Source organism: Aythya ferina (assembly GCF_964211825.1).
Source record: "Aythya ferina genome assembly, chromosome: 4".
Classification (NCBI taxonomy): domain Eukaryota; kingdom Metazoa; phylum Chordata; class Aves; order Anseriformes; family Anatidae; genus Aythya; species Aythya ferina.
The window spans coordinates 24,777,186-24,800,524 of NC_140300.1; the positions used below are offsets into that span (position 1 = coordinate 24,777,186).

The window sequence follows — 23,339 nt, forward strand, 5'->3', positions numbered from 1 at the left end:
CTTCCCCAGCACAGGGGATCTGTGACTGTGCCTTTAAAGACTACTTGGAAAATTCTTCAATAACTCTTGGGAGGAAAGTGCAAAACAAAGCCTCAACAACTTCAGATCCAAGGAGACACTGCTGCTGCCAGCAGCTCCTGCCACAGGGCTGCTGCACCCCCAGCATTTTTTATTTCCCAGCTGAGGATGCTCACCCAGCCCAGCCCTCCCCAGCTCTCCACGTCCTGCACAACACGTCCACCTCCCCACCCACACTCTCACCACGCTGCCTGCCTTGAAAACTGGCAGATTGGAGAACAACGACTGGGGGATGAAGACAGGACCTGTTGTGTTTTGTTTTTTTCCCCCCTTCCTACTTACATAACTTAATGTTTCAAAGAAAACCTCAGACAGCCAACAGCGCAGCAAGCTGTCTCCCAAACCTATACGAACGAGAATAATTAATTTAGGACTTGATTAAAAGCGGTAAATTGGAAGGCAGATAACATGCAAGCACGGAGAGCATCCTTCAGAAATGAATCAGCAGATGCTTAACGCCCACAAAGGACAAAGGAGGCACACACTGTTTCAATTAGCGAAATAAACAACTGGCTGCTTGAGGCAGATCTAGGTGCAAGTGCAGAAAACCAAATAGTCCCCATCTCCCTCCTCTGCAAAGACAGAGTGACAGCTATGTACACTTGAAACAGAATTAGATGTTGCTGGATTTCCATGGGACACAGACCTGCAGTTCACTCCTCAGCTAGCCTCACAGGTGCCACCACGCAGCACAGCCTCGTGCACATGACAGCACCTGAGTTAGAAATAAAAAAAACAAGCAGGAAACACCAGCTGGCAAGGAAGGGATCAGGGAGCTATCACCCTTGTTGAGATGCTAGCACAAACCTCACTTTGTTTTGAGAGAGCTGTAGAAGTAACATCTAGCTGATGAAGACTCCCCGTGAGCTTCAGCATCAGACCAAAGCCACCTTCCTGAGGCTAAGCAGGTCTTCGTGAGCAAGGAACCACCGCAGCTCCCCCCCGTGCCCCACTGCAGGCCACATGCGTGGCATGGAATTGAAACACACATTAATTTATGTATGGAGACTGAAAATATATATTACGTATGTACAGTATTCATCTCATAGTGATGAATGAACTGTATCACTACAAACCCTGTACCAGGTATCGTGCTCCAGCCTGCCCCCTGCACACGCAGACACGCTGCAGCTGGGTTATCAGACTGGGAGCTCTGCCTTAGGCGTCTTTTAAACAGGGAGTGAAGGATCTCACTTCTTAAAATTTCCACCTCTTTCCCCCAGTTTAAAAATACTGGAATAGGAAGAGTCCAGCACAACATCAATATTTAATAAGTACAACGTGGTCATCTATTTTAGGGATGGATTATTCTCTTTCCTTCCAGAAAGCCAATTACCAGTGCCTAACTCCAGACCATTAGCCCGCCGGTAAGTCACCTGCAACCACCCCACAAACACAGGCTGCTGGAGGTTCTCAAAAAGAAAAAGAGAAGGAGGAGCTGAGTTTTGTTCTGCTGTTTCTAGGGCCCTTAGCGTGGAAATAGTTAAAAAAACAAGCAAACACAGATTACTATTTTCTTAAAGCAAGGAAAGTGCCAGTTGTATTAACAAGTTGTGCTTCAGTCTGACACGAGTGAAGGATGCTGATGACACGCTGAAGGGTAAAAGAGTCATTAAGAAGGGGGTAGGGGAGAAAGCTGCTGTCACTGCCTCAAGATTTTCCTGACGTTTTTAGTATCTACCTTCCTTTGTCTGCAAAGAAATCTTACCTTCTTTGACAGCAGATTTTGCCAAATCCATAGAAGGGAGCATCTTATACATTAATTCACTGAGTGCCCTAGAGGGCTGCAAGTAAGAGAGCATCATTTAGATGGCATTTTACCTTCCCAAGTTTTTGAAGGTCAGGAAGATGCAGTGGGAGGGGAGACTTTCACTTATCCCATCATATCTCAGCGCATTCAGGAGCATTTCTTTCACAATTAGTGGCTACAAGTGAAACTTGTGTGGCGCTGCATTAATTATGAGCTCTGAGAAGTGCAACAAAAATGAAGAGATTTGGTAATCCATTATTTGCAGGAGGGGCCCCACCCTTCCCCTTCCTGGTTAGAAAAACATTCTGGGCAATGACCTTCTAATCCTACCTGTAGGAATTATGAGACTTTTTGAAATATAAGCTCTACATTACGTGCCAGGGCTGCAAGCCAGCTCTCACCCACCCAGATGAGCAGCCCATCACCAAGCTCCCTCCGCAGGGAGGGCTCCAGCAGCCCCCTGTGCCATGCCACAGGGCCAGGACATGCTTGTGGAAAGGGCAGAGAGGAAGGTAAGGTCCTGCTGGGCCAGGACTGAACGAGGGGATGGATCTCCTGCCTCCCCACAAGGCATGTCAACCACGGAAGGGACAAGGAGAAGAGAAGGGCTTGATATCCGCGACGGATACCCAGTTCCATCTCCTCCATTTGAGTGAATCTTTCTATGAAAAACGTCTGAAGTGGAAGTTGGAAGGTGGTTTTGGCTTTTCCTTTTTAGAGTTTTGCACAAAGGGACAAGGGGAATAAAGGGCAGACTAACAAACTTGCCTTTCACGCTGCTCTGGACCGAATCTGTATCCTCATTTTGGCAACTGCCAGATGTGCTTCGCATCCTGCCCAGGGCAAAGGACGAGTCTGCTGCTCAAATAGCTGCCTCTCAGCGTGCTCCAGCTCCAGCACGAGCTGCTCCTTATATTTCTTCCCATGTTTACTTTAAGCTTCTTACCCAGAACTTCCTTGCCTACCTTGTGCTCTTCCTTCACGCCTCTAAAATAAAACCACCAGTTGTTTTCCAGGCAGCACTGCGGCTCTGTCCACATGAAGGTGATGCTGCCTGAGGGGCTGCACCATGCCCTACAGCAGGGACTTCACCCTCCAGGCAAAACCCAGGGAATCCTGCACACCAAGGAGGTGCAATCTAGTCATGCAGACCCGTTGGTGGGGGAAGGAGAGCCCAGAAGTGTCCCGCACACAATTCCTATGCCCTGAGATGGGTTTGCAGTGCACACAGCATCCCCCCAGGCAGCATGAACCCTTCTCTCCCAACTTTCCGTCCCCAAACCCATCCCTTTCCTCCACCTTTCAGCATTGCTACAGCCACGACTGCTGCTCAGCCTGCAGCAGAACCCAGACAGAAGAGACAAGTGGCTGCTATCATGAAACTGTCTGAGCAGACATCTGGGCTGAGGCTGGCAGTACTTGGTTACCATGCCAAGAAGCACAGCACAATCCCCACAGGGTACATGTGTAGTGCTCCACGGCGACTGGCAGGGCACAGCCCCAGCACCACTGCAGCCTCTGTTTTCCCCCCGGTGGATGGCAATCAGGTTGTGTTTTCTGTTCTCTTATCTCTCCTGACCCAAGCTTTACAATTGACAGAGGCCACATGTTTGATTTGCTGCTAACACTTAAGCAGCAACATGAGTGTGCTTTGAAAACGCTTAAGCTGGAGGAGCTGAAGAGAAGGAGAAAAAGTAAAAGTGGAAAGAAATCATATTCAGTATTTGAAAACAAAGGAGCCTGGAACTCCTCTCAGAGATCTTACCCTTAACCCTCCACACAATGGTGTGCAACTTACCTAGCTGAGCTTTTTTCCAGCTACATGTTAAGAAGCCAACTTACTTTCACACAGGCATCAAATTTTAAGGAAGGACTTGAAAGCCTGAGAATTCATGCCAATATATGGGACAGAGGGTAAACCACAAGGTTAGAGGCAACTAAAGATGTTCATCCAGAAGCTGCTGGAGAGAAAAACATTTCCAAACGATTCAACTTCTCAGCAGACATACCAGCCTGGAGACCAGGTCTTATCTGTCACTTGGAGAAAGACCTGAGGGCGATGAGCATTCAGGTCACACACACCTTTTCTGCAGCAAGCCACAGCACTGCTATTCATGTGATAAACACCCACGGCACAGCAGGAGCCAGTGGTGATGAATAATGCAGGAGATGAAGTCACTCCACCACATATCATCCCCATGGGACACGGAGGCAGCATTTTAGCCTAAGCCATCCTTTCCCCCCTCAGGGCACACCACGTTTTTTCATTATTTTCTCTCCCCTTCCCATTCCACGCATCCATTCACAGGTCAAACCCAGCAAAACAGGATGGGCTGTTGGGGAAGAGCCGGAGACACAAGCAGGATGCACTGTACCCTCTCACCAGGTGATGTTTAATACTACATCTGCTCAACGCAGGAGCTCCACGAGCCAGAAACACATTTTTCCCAACCAGGTACTCCTCAGTCCACGTTTCCCAAGAGATGTGCTTCACCACGAGGCACTTAGCAATGCCAGCCTGGCTCCTCTGCAACTTTCTGCCTTTCCACATCTTGCTTGGCCAGGCCCTCTGCCAGTACTGCTGGCCTTTGCTGTTTTCACATCAGCCTGGGCATCCACTCACTCCACATATTTATTATGCCATTAGAAGAGCGTCTTTGTCTCACATCTGCATTATTTCATGCTGTTTCTTTTACATTTATTTTCATATATTCAAGAAATCTATATAGGCAAATCTGCCCAAGAAGAGACTTGAGAAAGTTCAGGCAGACTCTCAGACTGCACTTCGAATGAGCACAATGAAAAAATGCAAAATAAAAGGTTCAGGTCTCTCTCCCGTTTTAGTCATAATCAATGTTAATGATGCTGTTAGAAGCCCTCCTGAATTTGGCTTCAAAGCCAGCCAGCAGCCAATACAGAACCCTTAACTGCAACTTCTGCAGTGTGCTAACAGAAACCATACCGAGTCTGCGTGCTAGGACAGCACGTCCAGAACTTCTTGCCGAGGAGCTTTCAGCTGCAAAAGGGGATCTTCTCTTCTCTTTACAAGCCCTGGCCATTTCTGTTCAGGAGGAATGGGGAGAAGACATCACATTTTTTCTACACCATAAAAGATCTTCTGCGAGGCTATGAAGGATTTGGGATGCATCACTTATCCATGTGCTCAGTCGAATTAAGGCAGAACTGCTGTTAGAATTAACTACCAGACCTGTCCCACCTCCATTACCTCAAATAAAACAACCGATTTTAATTTGAAAAATAAAACAAAAGCCAACAAAACAGGGTCAGCGAGTACTGGGAATATTTCTTGCTCAGAATAGCTTGTGGTTAATAGGAAAGTCCTTATTTAGCTTATTGCTCGATTAATCATTTTTGCTAGCGAGCTGACTCACCATCCAGGGTTGATCTCTCCAGGAAGTAAAGCAGATAAAAAAAAAATACAGCAGCTGTGATTTCACAATTCCAACCAAGATAAATATATTTAGATTTATTTATTTATTTATTTTTAGTTAAGGCCACGGGTCTAGTGCTCTGAAGTACATGCTCAATTCCTTATCTCTGACAGGGAGATCTATCAGTGGAACAACAGCCTGAGGAAAAGAAAGGTCAACCTTTTGATCACCTACAAAAAAAAAAAATCATCTTATTGCATCATAGGATCTGCTCTGACACTGAAACCTCTTCACTAGTGTATGCTTTTAGGTTTTATTTGTTTGTTGATTTTAAATATACCAACTGGAGGCCACTGGCAGAAACACTGCAGAAACACTGACCAACTCTTGTAGCACCACCAGGAGAAAATACGCTTTCCATAGAAGAGAAATTAGGAAGACGAAAGATATAAAAGCATCAGCTACAAAAAAAAGTCATGAAAACCAATGCCTAAAGAGTAAACTGCAAGATGACAGAAATTTGGTACTTAATGGAGACATTATTTGTGCATAGTGCGCTTGCTTCCTGTTTAGACAACGACTTGGCATTGAGCTTAGGATTACTTCTGACTTGAGGAGAGCGTTCACGAAGCTTTTGCCATAAATTATACAAAGTTTTCCTTAATCCTACAGGCTTCAGAAGTTTATTCCCTTAAATTTAGCCAAGTTGCATTGTGTAACACGCAATTTCTTAATTCATCTGAAAGACAATGCATGATATTCAAAGAACGACGTGCTGCAGGCCTGCATTCAGTGCTTCTGCCTTGTTACCAAAAATTAACACTTCTCAGTAATGACTTCTGCTGGTGTATGATACGGACAAAAAACACAATGTGTGCTCACAAGTCAGGATATACCAACTAGGGACGAGACTAAAAAAAAATAAATCTTTTTATTTATTCAAAAGAGTAGGAATGAAGTTGCTTACTTTGGAAGCTCTTTCAAAAGACAAGCACTACCAATGCCTTTAACAAGTTAACAACAGTAAGGCTGCAGATTAATTAGATTTATACTATGCCCAAAGTGTGCTCATTTTGGTTCTTTTCAGGTTCTCCATTCCTAAGGTCTCAAGACCTAGATTTCATTAGCAAATGGTGCATGGTGGGGTATTTTTAACTAAAATCCCACGGACACAAGGCGGCTACGTCTTCATTACAGCAAAAGTCTCTAAATGAACTTCCTCTTGAAGGGGAAGGAAGTTTTCCCACAGGACATTACACACACACTGCCACATGGTTATAGTTACACTTCAGGTCTATTCCAAAAAGTGGAACGTCAGAATTAATACGTTGCTGCAATATTGTTGTGTCTCCAGTAAAATGCCCTGCACGCTGCTACAACCGCTTTCATTAAAACAGAGGAAATACCACGTCAGGACAGACCTGACAGCAGCTAATACCACGTGCTCCAGAAGGAAGCTACAATAAAAAGAATATTAAATTCACCCAGATCATGTTCCTTCACCCTTGCTCCCTTCTCGCAGCCAGAAAGGATTAAAATCTCCTGCCACCCCCTTGTTTTTAATAAGGCCTTGATTAGCACTCACCTCAAGATTTCCAATTCATGCAAAGCCATCCAAGCCCATATGAAACCAAAGAGCATCACTCATAACCACAGCAAGAAGGATCTCACCTACCAATGCAGTGCTCCACAGTAAATTCAACTGATTTTTTTCCAAATAAAGGATTTTCCTGGGTGCACACTGCCGTGCTGTGTCCTAGCACCCACCGACTGACAGCACACCCATTTGTGCCGCACCAGGAATGCAAACTATGTTCAGCATCTTGCTTGGAGGTGCTGCAGGAATTTAGGGTCAGCAGCAGCCAGGGGCTGTAAAATTTACTCAAAACGGTTAAGTTAATCAATATTGCAAAAATGTGACCTCTACACCAGAGGCAGAGGGGCCAGACTCATTAAACAAGTACCAATAACAACCAGAAGCACGAGAACAATGCAGGTTTTGACAGGGAGCTTTCTGCGTATTGATCTTCAGGCTAAACTGTGACAAAGATGCCAAGTATTATGAAATAAAAAATTAAAAAGAAGCTGCTCTACAACAAGAAAAAAAAAAGCATGTAATATATAAATCTAATTGAGCTGATGTACTAATGCAGAAGTCTGAGGAAGGCTCCCGTAAAACAACTGGAGTTTAGCCACTAATTTCACAGAACCCAGACAGATTTCACAGAATCTCCATGAGGTCTTGCCAGAACTGAAAAATCAGATTTGAAATCCTGTTGGCTTAGGAGTATTTTCCCCTCAGCCATGGCACCTCCAAGAGGTACTCTGGTGGGTTCAGAGACAAGTGCAGGATCGCACCTTTAGGAAGAAAGTCCCTGGCCACAGCAGCACCGAGACTTAAGAGAGGTGGCTGTAAGTCAAAACATCACAACTCTGTACCAGACACTTAAAAAAAAAAAAAAAACAAAAAAAAAAACCCTAAAGCTGCCAGGAAACATTATGAGAATGAGCAGCCTCAGCTGAAGCCCTCAGCAGCCAGGAGGAACAGCTCCCATTGTTCGCAGTTTACCCAACGAGGAATACTGAGCACAGCCAGCTTCCTACAACAGAGCCAGTGGCTCCAAGACTTCCTTCTGAAAGCAAGGATGTGTGTTTGCAGGACTACAAATGTACGTACAGATATGTGCATGGACCTGCACACACATTTTAGATGCCTGCAAGGACACCCAACTTTGAATCTTCATGTAAAAATCAACTTACTCCTACAGTCAAGTAAAGACAGGGGAAGTTAGTATAGCTTTTAAGTTTATGCTCAGCTTACTACATGCATAAATAAAAGCTGGAAATATGATGGAATAATTCTGCCTACTTCATGTAGGCAGAATTTAAATGGAATAAAGAGTGCCGGACCCAGTGACATGAACTCTGAGTATGACCGTGCGGTGCTCACCTCAGCTTCAGGGATCGTTTCACAGACCTTCAGCTGCACAAAATGAACGCTGCTGTTCCACAGCCAGCCAAGTCAAATGCTTCACGCCATGGTAGGGTTTCACATCCACGCTGATTTAAGCCACCTGTCCCTCCCAGCAGCAGCTGGCCTTTGGAGCAGCTCAGCTGTCTCACCGCAGTGACACCGCCAGAAGGATGCTGGCTGCGGCTGCTTCAAGTCCAAGCACCACCACCCCCAGCCTGCCCACCCCCGTGCTCTTCCCCTCTTGCTGGCAATCCCTCTCCCCGCTCCAGGCAGGAGATTTCAAAGCAATGCCTTGTCCAGAGCTGGGCTGTGGTGATGGTTTTTCGTGGGGACAGAGCAGGCAGTGCAGGAATCCAATAGTTTCTTAAGGGTCAACCTCCTGACTTGTGCTGGCTCCAGGGCTCCCATGATGGGTTGGATCCACGTTGGGCAAGACCAAAAGCTCTCCTCTTCTCTGAGGGGTTAGTTTTCAGCTGGGTCATCAAACCACTCAGCTTGTACAGGAGGCCACGAGGGTGCAAGGGACAAGGAGCAGGTGTGCTGTAGCAGTGTGAAGAACAGGGACAGCCTTCACCAGCTGCTGTCGGTAACAGCCGTAACGCTGACTTTGGAGCAGACTGAAGCGATGTGAAACCGTGCCCGTAATCTTTCACCACGCCTTTAAACCTTACTGAAAGATGTCAGACCTAACGCCGGGGACAGGCCAAGAGCAGCACCAGCACAGTGACTCAGATGACACACGTAACCTCACCACCGCGCCTGACTCACATCCTGGCCAACCGCGCTTCCATCATTCATTAGTGATTTAATGAACTGCAGGGGGGATTCTCACTGCAGCCTTCCCCGAAGCTCACAGGAACACACAGAGGGGCTTGAATAAATACCAGACAGCGTTCAGAGAAAGGCAGTGAGGAACCTGACCTAACTTCAGCACAGCAGAACAGGTCCTCGTCCTCTGAAGGTCCAGACGGAGGACACAGCAGCTGCCACAGACAGCCCTGCTCACACGGGAAGGGTGACCCCAACATCTGCCTAAGCAAAAGAGCAAAAGCCCTCCAAAAGAAACTAGCATGCACAGCCCGTGGTAACAAGCTGCAAAGAAGCATTTGTTAGAGAGAGACCTTATGTCAGAAGCATCAGCTGGGCAATGCCCAGAAGTCCTGCGGTCTTCATCAGGTGCAGGAGGTGGAGTGCAGCAGGCAGCAATGGGGTTTTGCTTAGAGAAGCATCACAGGAGTCCCTGTACACTGGATACCTGGTCAGAAAAATGCTTACCTGGCAAAGAGGTGACAGTGCTACTGCAAGTTGAATAGCTGATGCAACAGTCACTACAGTATTAGAGTCAAAATGTAGATAAAAGTTGATGAAGGCACCAACACTGCAGTTCAAAGACAGCCAAAGATTAAAAAACATAACAGAGACCAGGGAGTTCTGCATCCCTTCCTGAGGGAATTAAAAAGCACTACTGGCAGAGGGATTTTCCATCACACTGATTTAAGCATGGTCCCAAATCAGCGCAGAGTGCTTTGGTACAAGCCAGAGGAGGAACCTCTTTGCAGCAGCAATTAGCAGACAAAATCTATGCCTAGTGAAACCAGTGGGTTCTGCCCGTTGCTTCCACCACTAACACCAGTGGTGTTGTTTGTTACATTTCTTTTCAATTCTGTGCACACAAGCTATCAAATCTGTAGAGAAGTCAATGCACTAAATGGATTTAAAAAACCCACAACAGACCCTACATATAACACACCGAGATAGATGTGTGTTTAAAAACCTGGTTTGAGAGAACACCTTCATGTTCTCAGGACATTCCTGCCAGGAGCCATCTGCCACCTGCCCCCTGGGGTGCTACTGACCATCCTTCTAATTAATCCTGCTTCTGCCTCTGCTTCTAGAGGAAGCTTAGGGATATGGTTTAGTGGGGACTGTTAGTGTTAGGTCATAGGTTGGACTCGATGATCTTGAGGTCTCTTCTAACCTAGAAATTCTGTGATTCTGTGATTCTAACTTCAAAACAGAATATTAAAAGAAATAAAATATCGAGCCTATTTCCAGTTAGAAAATAATCCATAACTACTCCAGGACAAGCACTCTGCTCTACGATTAAACCTTAAGCTTCAGCTGAGGACACAGCAGCCCACCTCACATCTAACGTAGGTCGGCCACAGCAGCTTGCCTCAGGCTGAAGAAGCACTTGGAGAGTAGACAGACCAAAAAGCAGAAGCAGCAGCAGCTTCTCTTCCCACTTCTGTGCAAGAAATTCACAATGAAAAGAACAGTTAAAAAAAAAAAAAAAAAACACAAAAAAAAAACACAAAATACACACACCACACAAGCACTTGCCTTCTTTTTCACAAGCAGGTTTGTAATGGCCCAAAAACGTAACTGGGCTAATTCTGTGAATCCTGACAGCTAGGAAAGGAAGTGACTCTGCTTTGTGTAAGCCAAGCAAAGATTTCTATTTTGATGGCTTAAATAAAACAGGCCCCAGGAGAGGAAATAAATATGAAGTGAGTCATCTGGCACGTTACCTCTGTTGCAGGTGAGGCAGAGAGCAGCACTCCCATCTCTGCATGCAGTAGCAGATGAAGTGCCCAGACAAAAGCACACCTTGCCAGGGTAGCAAAAGAAGATATCAGTGAGAAATGACCCAAAACATCTTTATTCAGTAATTTGGGTGCAGATTATTGCTGACTTTGCAATAGTCTAGAAGACTTCTGAAGGGATACCTTTTAAAGAAAGTGACGTTCTTGGTTTTCTTCAAGTTGGGCTGTTCTCCGCAGTTCCTCCGAAGTTCACTCCCAGCCAGCTCATTTGCCAGACGTGAGGCCAGGCACTCTCACTGGCCAAGGTTGCAGTTTTCTAGCCTTTTTAAGCCCCAGTGCCATTCAACAAGTTATAAGCCAAACTGTTCTTATACTGTAGGTAGTCTAGCCACCAGCAACCCATATATTAATCACTTTGTTAGGGTCAAAAACATAGGGGAAAAAAAAACACAAGAAACTGTAGGTCATTCAACAGGAAAATAAGAATTAGAATTCACAGAGGACTAAAAATCATGCCATCTATTTCGTGTTTTTTTCTGTCAGAGCTGCCAATTACCATAGATATTATAGATACTCTGCACTGCTGACATGGGGGCTCGCTGCCACAGTCACAGACTAGACTGTATGTTGTGCTGCATCTTCCAAGAGCCATGGATATAAAGTAAAACACAAGGCGAAATCTCAGTACAAAACCTGTTTCAAAACTTGTTCTTGGAGAGTTTAACCTACATTGAAACAGGAGGCATCTGCTCAGAAACGCAGTGCATCGGCATGCTTTTTCCAAACATGCCATGTTTCCTCTCCAGCTATGAGGTCTGGTTTAAAATGTCAACTAGAAATTTTGTCATCTACGGTTTTCCATTAAGAAGGTACAACTGTTACTTGGAAATTAACAAATTGCACAAAACACAACTGATGGTGTCATCTATCCCAACTTAGAAAAAGCCCCTCTCTTCCTGATGAAGATCTGAGGCACCAGAACAATTTAAAATACTCTATTGCCTTTGTTTATTTACAACAAATGCAGTTCTTTTGCAAATAACTGTTGAAGACAAGACATGGTTTCAGGGGGGAAACATGGAAACAGTGGTTACAGGCGGGAAAAAAGAAAGAGCTTTTTTTATAGAGGTTTTAAAACAATTGAATTTATTTTACCTGAGAGCACGAGAAGATCAAACTCTTCTTTTGCACTTAAAATTTGTTTCTAAAGACTCCATGCTTTCTTCACAGACGTAGTTTAGCAGCAATAATACATTTCCTTTAATCTCCCCAAACATAAAGGGAGGACATGGTAATTCCTGCAAGCCTCAGCCTTCCTTAAGCTGAACTGCTCTCAAGTAAATATCTACAACCGTGCAGCTGTGCAAGCTGTGCTCCTACTAGTTAGCTCCAACTGCCGGGTACTTACAGGCACCTAAACTTCTTTTTGGATCCAGCTGAACTAGTACCACTTCAAGAGATTTCTTTAAATATTAGGTCAATGAAAAATGGTAACTGAGGCCAAACACAAAGTGAGAGCTCAGAACTGGAAGACCAAGGATTTTCTTTCACTATTAACAGTGAGAGTAGCCTTGTACAAACTGTCCATGCTTGCTGTCAAATGGGCAAGACGCCTACTAAAACACACAAGCACCACAAATAGCACCCGTGGCTTCTTGACAGATGTGATAAGACAATCTGGAAGAGATAACACCTAACATCCTTTAAATAACTCTTTTTGACACTGCTTATGGACCCTCCATTTAGATTTGCCCTGTACATAAGAAACAGAATTGAGTTCTCTCCACAATTTTCCACCCAGAGGACAACAGCAGGGTACAACAAAGTGATAACCAAGCAAATGGGATATGGTACAAGCCACAGAAAAACAAAGGCACCTACTGCTCACAAGCAAGAAAGCCTCAGCAGGCAGTCAGAGGAGCCGCAGACTGACAACTCTCACACCAAACCCCTGCAAGATCAGAAGCATCTTCAGGACTTCAGCCAGACCTGCCCACAAGGCAGGGAAGCTGAGCCAAGCACCTGCTGTCACCTCCCCCTGTAATGCGACTTGCTGCCTAGAAATGCACAGCTTCTGGTGCTCTTAACCCCTAACTTACAGGACGAGATAAGCTGCTGGAAGCCCACATGACATCTCCAGATCCACTGATAAAACACAACACACAAGTAGATATCATTAGTAAACATAAGCTACACATTTTTTGTTCTTAAGGTTTCCTTCATTTCAGGTCCAGGTAAGGCACTTTATATCAAAAAAAGCTATATAAAGATTGTTTTGTTTTATCATGAAGCCCTAATTAGTGTGTAACTTATGTGCAGTTTTACTTGTATCCCTTGGAAGGTTAGGAGGTAATAAATTTGGCTCCATTTGAGTGGAGCACAAAGCTTCCATTAATTTTACTCACAGCAAACCCAGGCGCCTATAAATGGTTGCAACAAGAGCAGCTCTTCCCAAGCGGCCCATTTAGCTGCTGTTTGGTGGAACGACTGGTAACAACAATAAACTGGAGACTGAGCAAAACTGCAGGCTAAGGAGTAACACGCACCACAGCCCATGACTGAAGAGTGTAAGAAGCTTCCACCTTCCTTACAGGGCACGTGTTTCAAGTGACTGCTGCACCAGCTCGTTAGTGTGAGCACTGCAATTGACAGATGCCATTCCCAGCAGCCAGATGTCTGAGGACGGGGCAGTTTGATTCTCAAATCCTTACTGGGTTATGCTCAAGCTGTGGGCAAGTTTGAGCTCAACTTCTTGCTTTAGGTCCGGAAAAATTGCTGAATCCTGATCAATTGTTAAGACATCAAGAATCACAATCTTCCCTCAGCAATTCCAGGAAGCGATGCGCAGCGTCCTACAGGATATAACCAGGGCCTTTCAGGACAACATCTGCAAGAACTAAATAAAACCACGAAGATGCATTTACTTAGACCATCTGAAAAACCTGTACAACACTGCTGCAGTTGCACAAGTCTTACAGCTGCGAGAGCTGGCTGCAGAAGTGCTGTCAAATGCAGTGCTTGATTTAGAGCTGATAGCAGCCACAGCACTGCACAGCACAAGGGCTTACACACACGTCTGGCCCTTGCATTAAAGAAGCTTTAGTAACATTGATTCTCAAAGTCCATCCACGTTTTGCAACACTTTCTTTTCTGGCAGATTTCTGCAGTAACAAGTACATATTTGATGTCTGCAACACTCAGGGCCAGTCTGGTACCAAAGGTCCTTGAGCTGGTGGTGGTGGGAGAGAACTGCTGCAATTTACAGTGACTGAGGGAATGGCACCGTGCAATCAGCGTGGTGGTAATCAGTGTGTATTTGTCTTCCTCTGACAAAGTAAACAGCTTCAGTGAAAAAGGCTCAATAGCCACTTTGCTGCTGGGGAGGGGGTTAGGTGCACAGAGGGGATTTCTCTTCCTGACAGGGACGCAGGCAGGAGGCACTGAAGGAAAACCCGGCCGCTCTGGGTACCTCTGGGAATCCACACCAGCAGCACAGGCGTGAAACACAGCAGGGCTACCAGCCAGCCAGCAGCACAGATCACGAGCAGCAGCAATACGCTGCAAGACACTAAGGATTCAAGGGCAAAAAGCTTCCTTTTTACCTACTGCAAAGTGTACGAGATGAGCATCCAATGCATTTTAATGTCTTTGCTCAATTCCAGCTCTCAGGAGCCCTGACAGACCACTCTTGCAGCATCCCAAGAAACTCGTGATATTTCTGAAAAAATGAAATCCAATGCACCCCAAATCTGAAGCAGCTGTGCCCAGTGAAAGAATTGTATGAGCTTCTGTATCCATTTCATTGTACAGGGTCCTACACAGGGAAATAAGCACCAGAACCCCAAGGGATAAGAAGGAGTAGGACAAACCCTGATGGTGTATTTAATTCCTAGCGTTGAATTAAAAAAAAAGTGCCAGCACTGGCAGAAACAAGGAGGCAGGGCCACATCACACAACGTGCACAGGGAAATAAGAATAAATAAATAAAATAAGGATAGCCCCTTTCAGCAGTAACCTACCAGCTTTGCTATAACATTAGTTTTCCTCCCACACAAAGGTATTTGGCTAAAAGGATGTTCTTAATTCTGTGAGAACTCCTTTCCCAGAGAGCCTTCTGTACCAATATGCGCTCACTCTCTCTCTCCTTGTAATTAAAGTTGAAGCATTTCAGTGGAAGCCCTTATTTCTGCAGCGCTCAGAACTACATGGCTTGCACAACCATGTGCACTTCTTACAACCAAGTGGCTGCAAAGTTCAGTGATTGCAAGTAACACTTCAATTTATAATAATTAAAAAAGAAACAAATACAGGAAAAAAACGGTATTGTATCTCGGAAGGCAGCACAACTCCACCTCCCCATTTCTCAGCATCACGTTAAGTCAGTTCTGTGTTTCTCATGGACACGGCTCATGAGTTTTGGAGGCAGAGCTTCCACTGACCTCCCTCCTTTCATTTAAGTCAGAAGCTGGGGACTTAAGATGTTCATCTTTGTTCTCCAGCCTTTGGCTTAGCACTTCTGCACTGTTTTGCGAATCTCAGTTCCTTTGAAGAGAGAAACAGGCAGAGCCCCTGACCTCAGACACATTCGATCTTAGATAACTGAAGAAGAAACTGAAAAATAAATAGTAAATGTATTAAATATTAAATGTTAAATTCCTTTATTGTGTGGAGGGAAAGAAAAATAGCCACTAGCTACAAGCAGACCAACAAACGCCATGTGCAGGTCTTAAGTAAAAAAAATAAAAAAAAATAGTAGTTTATAGCTGAGATTATTTCAAATGCAATTAAACATATAAACAAGCAAGATTTATATTAGTGCACAAGTGCTAGCCTGTAATTAGTTGGCAGCGTTATATCTAAATTCAACTTTTCTTTATCACGTTAATCTCTAATGAGAACTGCCTTCAATTTTGATGACTTGGTGGAGGAAAAGAAGTGCAACCCCATATTAGCACAGATCTAAGGAGAGAAGTGCTTAGCTCAATTCTACCATCTACTATTTTTTGCAAGCATTTAAAAACACAGCCACTAGGCAACTACTGTAATAGATGCTAGATTTACTGAGCTGGCTGTTTTAGAGAGCAGGACAAGAAAAAAAAAGTGTAATTGTAGATCAATTAAAAAAACACAGCGGAGTTCAGATCAGCTTCTTCCTCATCACAGAGGTTGGGTAAAATTGCAAGTGAAACAACTATTTCTCTTTTGGCAGAATGTCAAGAAGATGGACTCAAAACACCACCAATTGCATCCTGTTAAAAAAGAAAATGTCCCCCAGATCCTTTTGCCCTCAAAAAGCAAGGATCTCAGCCCTGTGACTTATGCCTACAGGGCTGACAATCTTCAAGGGGAGAGCACAGTGCAGGCATCAGGATAAATACAAGAGCCAGGTTTTGGCCTTACCTGAGCCTTTGAAGCAACCTGAAGCCTCTGGAACCATAAAACAGGATCAGAAAGGGAAGAAAACAGTTTGAAGGAAGAGCGATGGAAAAAGCATTCAGACAAAGCACAGCCAAAGTGAATTTTGAAGCCTGCTGAAATCCTGCTCAATTAAACCTTCCCAGTGTCAAGTTATAAAACAAATGTAGAAAAATTAGTCATCATCTCCCATTTGTCCTTATGCAATATCATCCCACTCATTAGAAAGGTGTCTGCTTTTCTGGACCACAGGACAAATGCAGCAAAACTGGAAACAAACAAACAAACAAACAAACACCCTGCAAAAGCCTTGTCTCTCCCCAGACAAGAAGTCCCAACCACTTCATCCAGACAGAGTTGCTAGGACAAGGTGATGAGCACAAGCTGCAAAAAGAAAAAAAAAATTAAAAAAAAGGAAGGAATTCCAGAAAGCATCAATACCCTGCCAATCCAGAATTACTGCCTGGTTTTCTCCAAACCTATGCCAGGGTGTTAAGTAGCAATGGAAGCGTCAACACCCAAGGAAGCACTGCACAGAATTATCCGACCTAACACTTGAACCTGATGTAGACCTAGGAACTGTAATTTGTTTTAATTAGAGATGACTGGTAAAGCTAATTAAGAAGCTTGCAAGAGCACAGCATCTTAGGAGTACCTCCACACTGCTCAGAGAGCAGCAAAAAGCTGTATCAGCTCTGATTTTTCTATATATAAAAAAAAAAGCCACATTTGCCCATCCATCATATGGTGCAGATGCTTTTTGGACTCCCAGCTGTGTGCTAGTGTAAGGGCACAGCTCAGATATCTAGCTCTGCAAATCAGTAAATTTCCATTTTGCTTTTCAGATCCAATTTTTAATTATCAGGAGGGTAAAAAAAAAAAATCCTCCACTTTGTAAAAATGCAAAACATTTTTATTCCTGTTACAAAGCCAAAAACAACACCAGATGGAAACTCATTTAAAATTCTTACATGCTTAGCTGCCTTTCTACAAGGAGGTTCCTACTACCATCCAGACAGCCCTAGGAAAAAAAGAAAAAAAAATCAATGGAATATGAAAGTGATTTACATGATATCAGATGACTGAAAGCACATGAAGACTGCTGAAATCAGTGACTGCTTTCAGAAAACGCCTTCATATTTACTTTGATAACAATGAAAAGTGATGAGAATACCACGCTGCCACAGGTAGATGGACAGGATTTGCTCTTGCAGCAAATCTTCTCGCAGCACTTCTGAGCACACAGCAGTTCCCACCAGAGGAGACACGCACCACACGTGTTCCTCAGGGCAGGGGGAAAACCTGGCACAGCTCTCCTCTCCTAACAATGCTGGGTCACAAGCCAGCGTGTCTGAGATCAGACCAGACTGAGGACTGCCATGCCACTTGCAGAGCACAAAGCAGCCCAAATCCAAATTCAACTCCCTCCTTTTTCCCCTCTGGAGCTGTACAACGAGTGCTGTGAGAGCAGGGGAGGGTCTGAGAGGTGCCCAGAAAAGCAGGCACTTCCAGGCTTCTAATATCCTGAATTTCTGGCTGCAATTTTAAGCTCCTCTGCATGTCACCAGGTCTCATTTCCCACTGGAACTACAGGACCAGCTCTGTAAGTGACTCGTTCACAATCCACACAATCTTGAGTGCTTTGCAACTCTATAAAAGAGCACAAAGCATCCTTTCTGGTCTCTTTTATCACTGCTAATCTCAACAGCAAACTGATATGAAAATCAGAAACAGAAAAGTTTTCTAATATTGAAAATACTTTGCAAATAGTGTTAACGCAGCATTTCTACAGCACTTTTATTCTGAATACATGCAATGCCCCTTACCTGATCCACTCCTACAGAAATCTGAGCAGTGGCATGTCTTTTTAAGAAAGTGAGAGCTGTTAAAGTGCTATATTTACACTATTTGCAAAGCACTCTTTATTTAGATTTCTATGGTAACTGGTGAGAGGACTGCAGTTCGTATTTCAAATGTTTTCATTCCCCATGGTCTGAAACAGTAGAATCACTAAAAAAAAGAAAGAGTTGTAAAGTAATAAGAAAAGACTTGACTTAAATAGAGCCAAGTCTTTACTGAACCATGAGTTCTCAATTGTATTGGAGAACAATGATGTTCTCCAACACGGTAACAGCATACTCATGTAAGTTACCCTGTTCAGTGAGACTTACTACAAAAACTAGAGCCAGGTATGCATTACACAACAAGCAAAATGCATAAGAATTGCATTTCTGCTTTGACATCATCTCACCTATTTGTTGAAATACAGCTTGTGCAGAGGAAACAGGCTCAAGCTTGTTCTCCCATAAGGGATCAAGGACTGGATACACTGTGGGGAACCAGTACCTGCTGCAGGAGTACCGCTACCATCATGGGGAGCACTGTTCATTATTAAACACCGCTAATTAATCTGGGAAGAGCTGCAACAGGGTGCTGCTGCTAGGAACACTGCAGCTCCAGAACAGCCTTTGGCTAGGCTGGCTCCCTTGCAGCTCCTGCCTCCTGTAAGCACCACAGGCCTGCAGGGAGCACCTCCAACTATTGAAGTCTAATACACTAAGATATATGTTACACATCCTTTTCCAAAGAGGACACCAGCCCCAGGCACTAACTAGTCTTTAGCCTCAAATACCAGAGACTAAGTTCCCAAACTATCAGAGAAATTATTTCAGTCAACTGCAGCTGGTTTTTATAGGCTATTTCTCTCCCACTTTCCCCCCTGCAGCTACTCTCCCCGTGGCCTTTAGTCTGCTAGAGGCTGTACAAAACCCATTCCCCCTGGGAGGCCACAAGCAAGCCTGCAGCAGGATGAGTTTTGCCCAGCACATTGAGTCAAGCTTCTGGGAATTCTGATTCCTCCTTAGGCTACAGACTATTTTTAACAGGGAGAGAGGAAATCCTCCCCCTTTCTGCTGCAAGCTTTATAATACATTCACAATTCCCAAGTGAAACTAAACAGGACCTTGAGAACTACCCAAGTCCAGCAAGAATACTTGACGGTTTACCTCGTAGCAAGACAGCCCTAAAGCAACCAGAGGAAAGCAAACCCTGAGCATAGCACAGCACGAACCCCACAGCACCACATTCCCCTTCTCCATGCCCAGAGGCCGGATGGCGCAGAAGGCAGCCAAGGCACCCTTGCTCAGTCACACCTGAGGGCTGCTCTGTCTTTGAAGTCATCTTTTGCCATGCCAGCTCAAACTATTCACCACAGGACACAAGCCTTCTGCCACAAAAGCTTGATCGACACAGGACCAGCCTGGATGGGCTGCAGGGGGACAAGCAGCCCCAAGATGGCAAGGAAGCCGCCTGAGGTACCTCAGGCTCAACCACGCAAAACACCCTTGAGCACTGAGAGCCAGCAGCTTTCAGCAACTCAGGCAATTCACAGAGCCAAGAAAAATCAAGCAGTGAGAGACCTGGGAAGGTATTCACTAGCAGGGCCCCATCAATGGGGACCATTTTGCCCCGTTCCTCCTGGGGCCTGCAAGCACCAGCCGCCCACTTCCTCCCACCGATTCCCACTCCAAAACGGCACCGTCTGAGCGGGGACAAAGGCACGCTGTGTTACCTCACCGCTGGATGTGGAGAGCATGAAACGGCAATACTGGGAAACAGTCCAAAAAAATAAGGGAAACGGGAGTTCTGTGGAACAGAAAACACTTGCAAAGCACCAGGTTTCTGTGGGCTGTCGAGGCCAGTGAATGAGCACTCAGTTTTGCTAAAATGCTTACTTCAGACTTGTAAAGAGTAACATTACACAGTAGAATAATTTCTTTAAATAAGAGCTTGTGAGATACAGCAAGACTGGAATATGTTCTGTCCAAGTATAGCAACCTTAATCCAGCAGTAAGCAGCAGATGGGTCTCCCAGGATCACAGCAGTAGAAAGATCACCATCACTACTAACACAACAGGATCTCCCTGCTTTTAGCTCTTCCTCTGGTCTTCACAGTGTGCTTCACTAACTGGAAGGTACAAATGTCAGTGAAGCGTCTTTAGCAATCCACCATCATATACATTAAAAGGAAAAAGCACTCCGTTTCTGTCCAGACACTCACAAGCCAACCTTCTGTTGCACGAAATATTGTAGTGTGATAAACCTATGCAAGGACATAGGCTTTTGAACACAAGAGATGATGGTAAAAAAGGGGAGATGATGATTCCTGTCCTCATTTTACAGCACAGAAAGCTCTCCATAAGATGAAAGACTGCATGTGCATAGCAAAAGAGTGGCCAGCTGTCACCCTGCCCATCTTGAGCAGTTACGCCAGCCTGGTACTTAGCTCTTTACGCCATGGGAGTTACTCTGAAAGAAATGCTGTCAGCTGCAAAATGCTTAGACGAGCATCACAAGTCCTGTTGTCTTCTTCCTCGGCTCTTGTTCAAAGCGGCTGTAAAAGAACTAAGTCCTTTAAAAACAAATCCCTTCCCACTTTTCAGTTTGCAGCATACTTTAGCTAGCGTCTTCATTTGTTTGGTTTGCTTGTGCCAATGCTCCTCTCTTTGCTCCAACAACTTCATTCCTGAACTGCTCAGAACTCCTCCTAACACAGAGTTAATGTCACTGCTAACCAGTGGCTCAGAGTATTTAGAAACCACTTGGACACACCGAAAATCCCTGCACAGTTCAAACTGCTCCACATCAAAAAATGGCCCCAAAACCCCTCAGAAAATATCTCTAGCTTACAGCTGCAATGAAAGGAGAGCACATGTACGCACACTTTAGCTGTCCCAGCTAACAAACGTCAAGTTGCTTTACGTGAAAAAAAGGCAAGGCCAATTTTAATCAACCACAGAAAACCCAGGCTGAGACCTTAAAAATGAATAAATAAATATCAGTGCATGAGCAGGGCTATTCACGAGGAACACCACACCAACGTTTTGGTGCATTGTTCTCCACTAGGGGTTTGGATGCAGAGGTTGTAGTGGTCCCTCTGTGCTTCTGCTGGCCTTGCAAACAACGCAAGCCAGCTGTAAGCAGTGTGAAGGCACTAGAGCCATACATTTGCATTACAGGAATTTAGATTCTTCTAACATCTGAGATAATGTTTGAAATGTAGCAGCAGGTCCAGAATCCACCACACGGCCTGATGCTCTGCAGGGAAACAAACCACATTCAGACAATTCTCAGAAGCATTTCATAAGCCACATACCTCGGGTGCCCAGCTTCTTTGCAGCACAAGCAGGAACAGGGAGTCTTCCTTGCTTCCCAGCACCAACCTGAACAGTCAGGCTCCGTTTTGTATTATCAGATAAGAACCAGCTTTTGGAAAGTTAAAGAGTCTGACAGCTAATCAAGGAAATTCACCCTGGGGAACTGAACACTTAGCTTCTCCAGAAGCCGTGAAACACGTCCAGTTGCTCCCAGCACACAAGTCTAACCCGGCAGCAGCCCGCAGTGCTAAGGCTGTAGCCTAACGCTCGCAGCTTGCCCACAAGGCATCCTCGCCACAAGCGCCAGCTTACGCTGGTGTGCACTGCTGTGAACAACACTGTAAAATCTCAACCTAACAGAAAGAAAAGTACCCCTGCAAACTGCCAAGAAGAGACATACGTGTCAAACCTTAAAAAGGTATGAGCAAATGCTCTTGTAGACACGGCTTTCACAGCACTGACCAGTGACAAGACCGAAGAGCAAGGAACGCAGCAGGGGTGTTCTCTGAGTTCATAGGGCTACCACCAAAAATGCAAAAAGGCCTCCAGAAAACCCCTGCTTAGACCTAGCCAGAAAGGCATACCACACAAGCACTGTTGTTCCACTAACAAAGCAGCCTTTGGGGTGGTTTTGTTTATGCACCGATTAAGCTGTTAAAAGCATTCAAAGGTACCCCACCTATACAAGAGTGCATTCCTCAGGGTGTGCAGAAACAAAAAAAGCCCTCTTTCACTGGAGGTCTCTAAAACTGTAACAGAGAACAGATTGTTCCCTAACATCTTTCACATCGTCCTGTTAGTGTTTCTAAAACTCCAACACGCAGTTGAGGAGACTCAGCTTCCTCCTCACCTTAATCCCTTAGATTCACTGAATATATCAGCAGTTTTCCCCCCCACAGAAACCCAAATGGAATTTATAAAACAGCAAGGCTTAAAGACCTTCAGGCATAGTGCCATAAAATAATACTATCGTAGAGTCCAAGTGTTGTTTACATACATTACAACTTTATTTGCCTTATAAAAATGAAAAGGACAGAAAACCTGGACAAGTGACTCGTTACAAGTGATTATTTTTTTTTTTTTTTTAACATATAAACCCTTTTCTTTTAAACAGTCTCTTAAATGCAAAAAGGAGAAATAATGCAAGAGACATCAACTAGGGTACAGGATCACATTAGAAACACCAGTGAGGTTGATTCTAAAGCGCAGATGCACCCTGCCACAGCATCAGCCCAGACTGATGAAGTTGCTTGTTGCTGATGATTATTAAAAAATAAAAGCTGTGAGTTCCTAATTCTTACTTCAGCGTACCAGCTTCATGAAATGAAACATATCCTGTAGCAAGGCAAGGGAAGAAAGTGCACACACCTCTTCAGACAGCTGGCAGCCTGCACGTGGTACATAGGTGGGTTATTGACCAGCAATAAGGGCATTGCAAAAAGTGATGGAGGTTTGTTAGTTTCTCCCTGTATTCCCCTTTAGAAAAAAAAAAAAAAAAAAAAACATTTTGGATGGTCAGGATATGACAGGCCCTCTGGGTCCAACACCAGCAGCTCATAATGCAGCAAGAGGCACTCCTGCAGAGATGGGGCAAGGCACAAGGAATGGCAGGCAAGCAGCACACGTGGAAGCAGCACTGCCTGCCCTGCATCCCCTGCATCGCTGGCCAAGACTAGAAACTGTGTGAAAGCCCAATGCTACTCAAGTCAGTGCAATTTTGTCACCCACCCAGAGCACAGGTTCGGTTCAACCAGCTCAGGTGTCCTAACCTAGATCCCCATTTACTACATTGCACTGCTCTTCCATTCTTGCATTTAAAACCTTTAAAACGATCCGTGCCTGAGCACAACCTTTAAAAACAGAAAAACCACACTCTGGAACCATGCTCTCAGGAGAAGACGCTGAGATAGGGCATACGCAGAACTGTAACTGTTCTCGTCTCCAGTGGGGCCAAATTCAAAGTGCTGTTTGGAAATGTTTTACAGCCCTGCAATAATTTCAGCCAGGGGGTTACTGCTGTGCTTGCTT

At 44.8% G+C, this 23,339-nt stretch overlaps 1 protein-coding gene across 17 annotated transcripts in view; it reads right to left on the reverse strand.

The window, feature by feature from the left end:
- The window catches only part of APBB2 (amyloid beta precursor protein binding family B member 2), a 159,618-nt gene that overhangs the window by 112,746 nt on the left and 23,533 nt on the right, over positions 1–23,339 (reverse strand). For 2 of the 17 annotated variants that reach the window (XM_084516512.1, XM_084516513.1), the window contains exon 3: positions 17,127–17,176. The exons of the other annotated variants lie outside the window; for them this stretch is intronic. The gene's annotated coding sequence lies outside the window, so the exon portion shown is untranslated. The remainder of the gene's footprint in view (positions 1–17,126; positions 17,177–23,339) is intronic. 17 annotated transcript variants of the gene reach the window in all.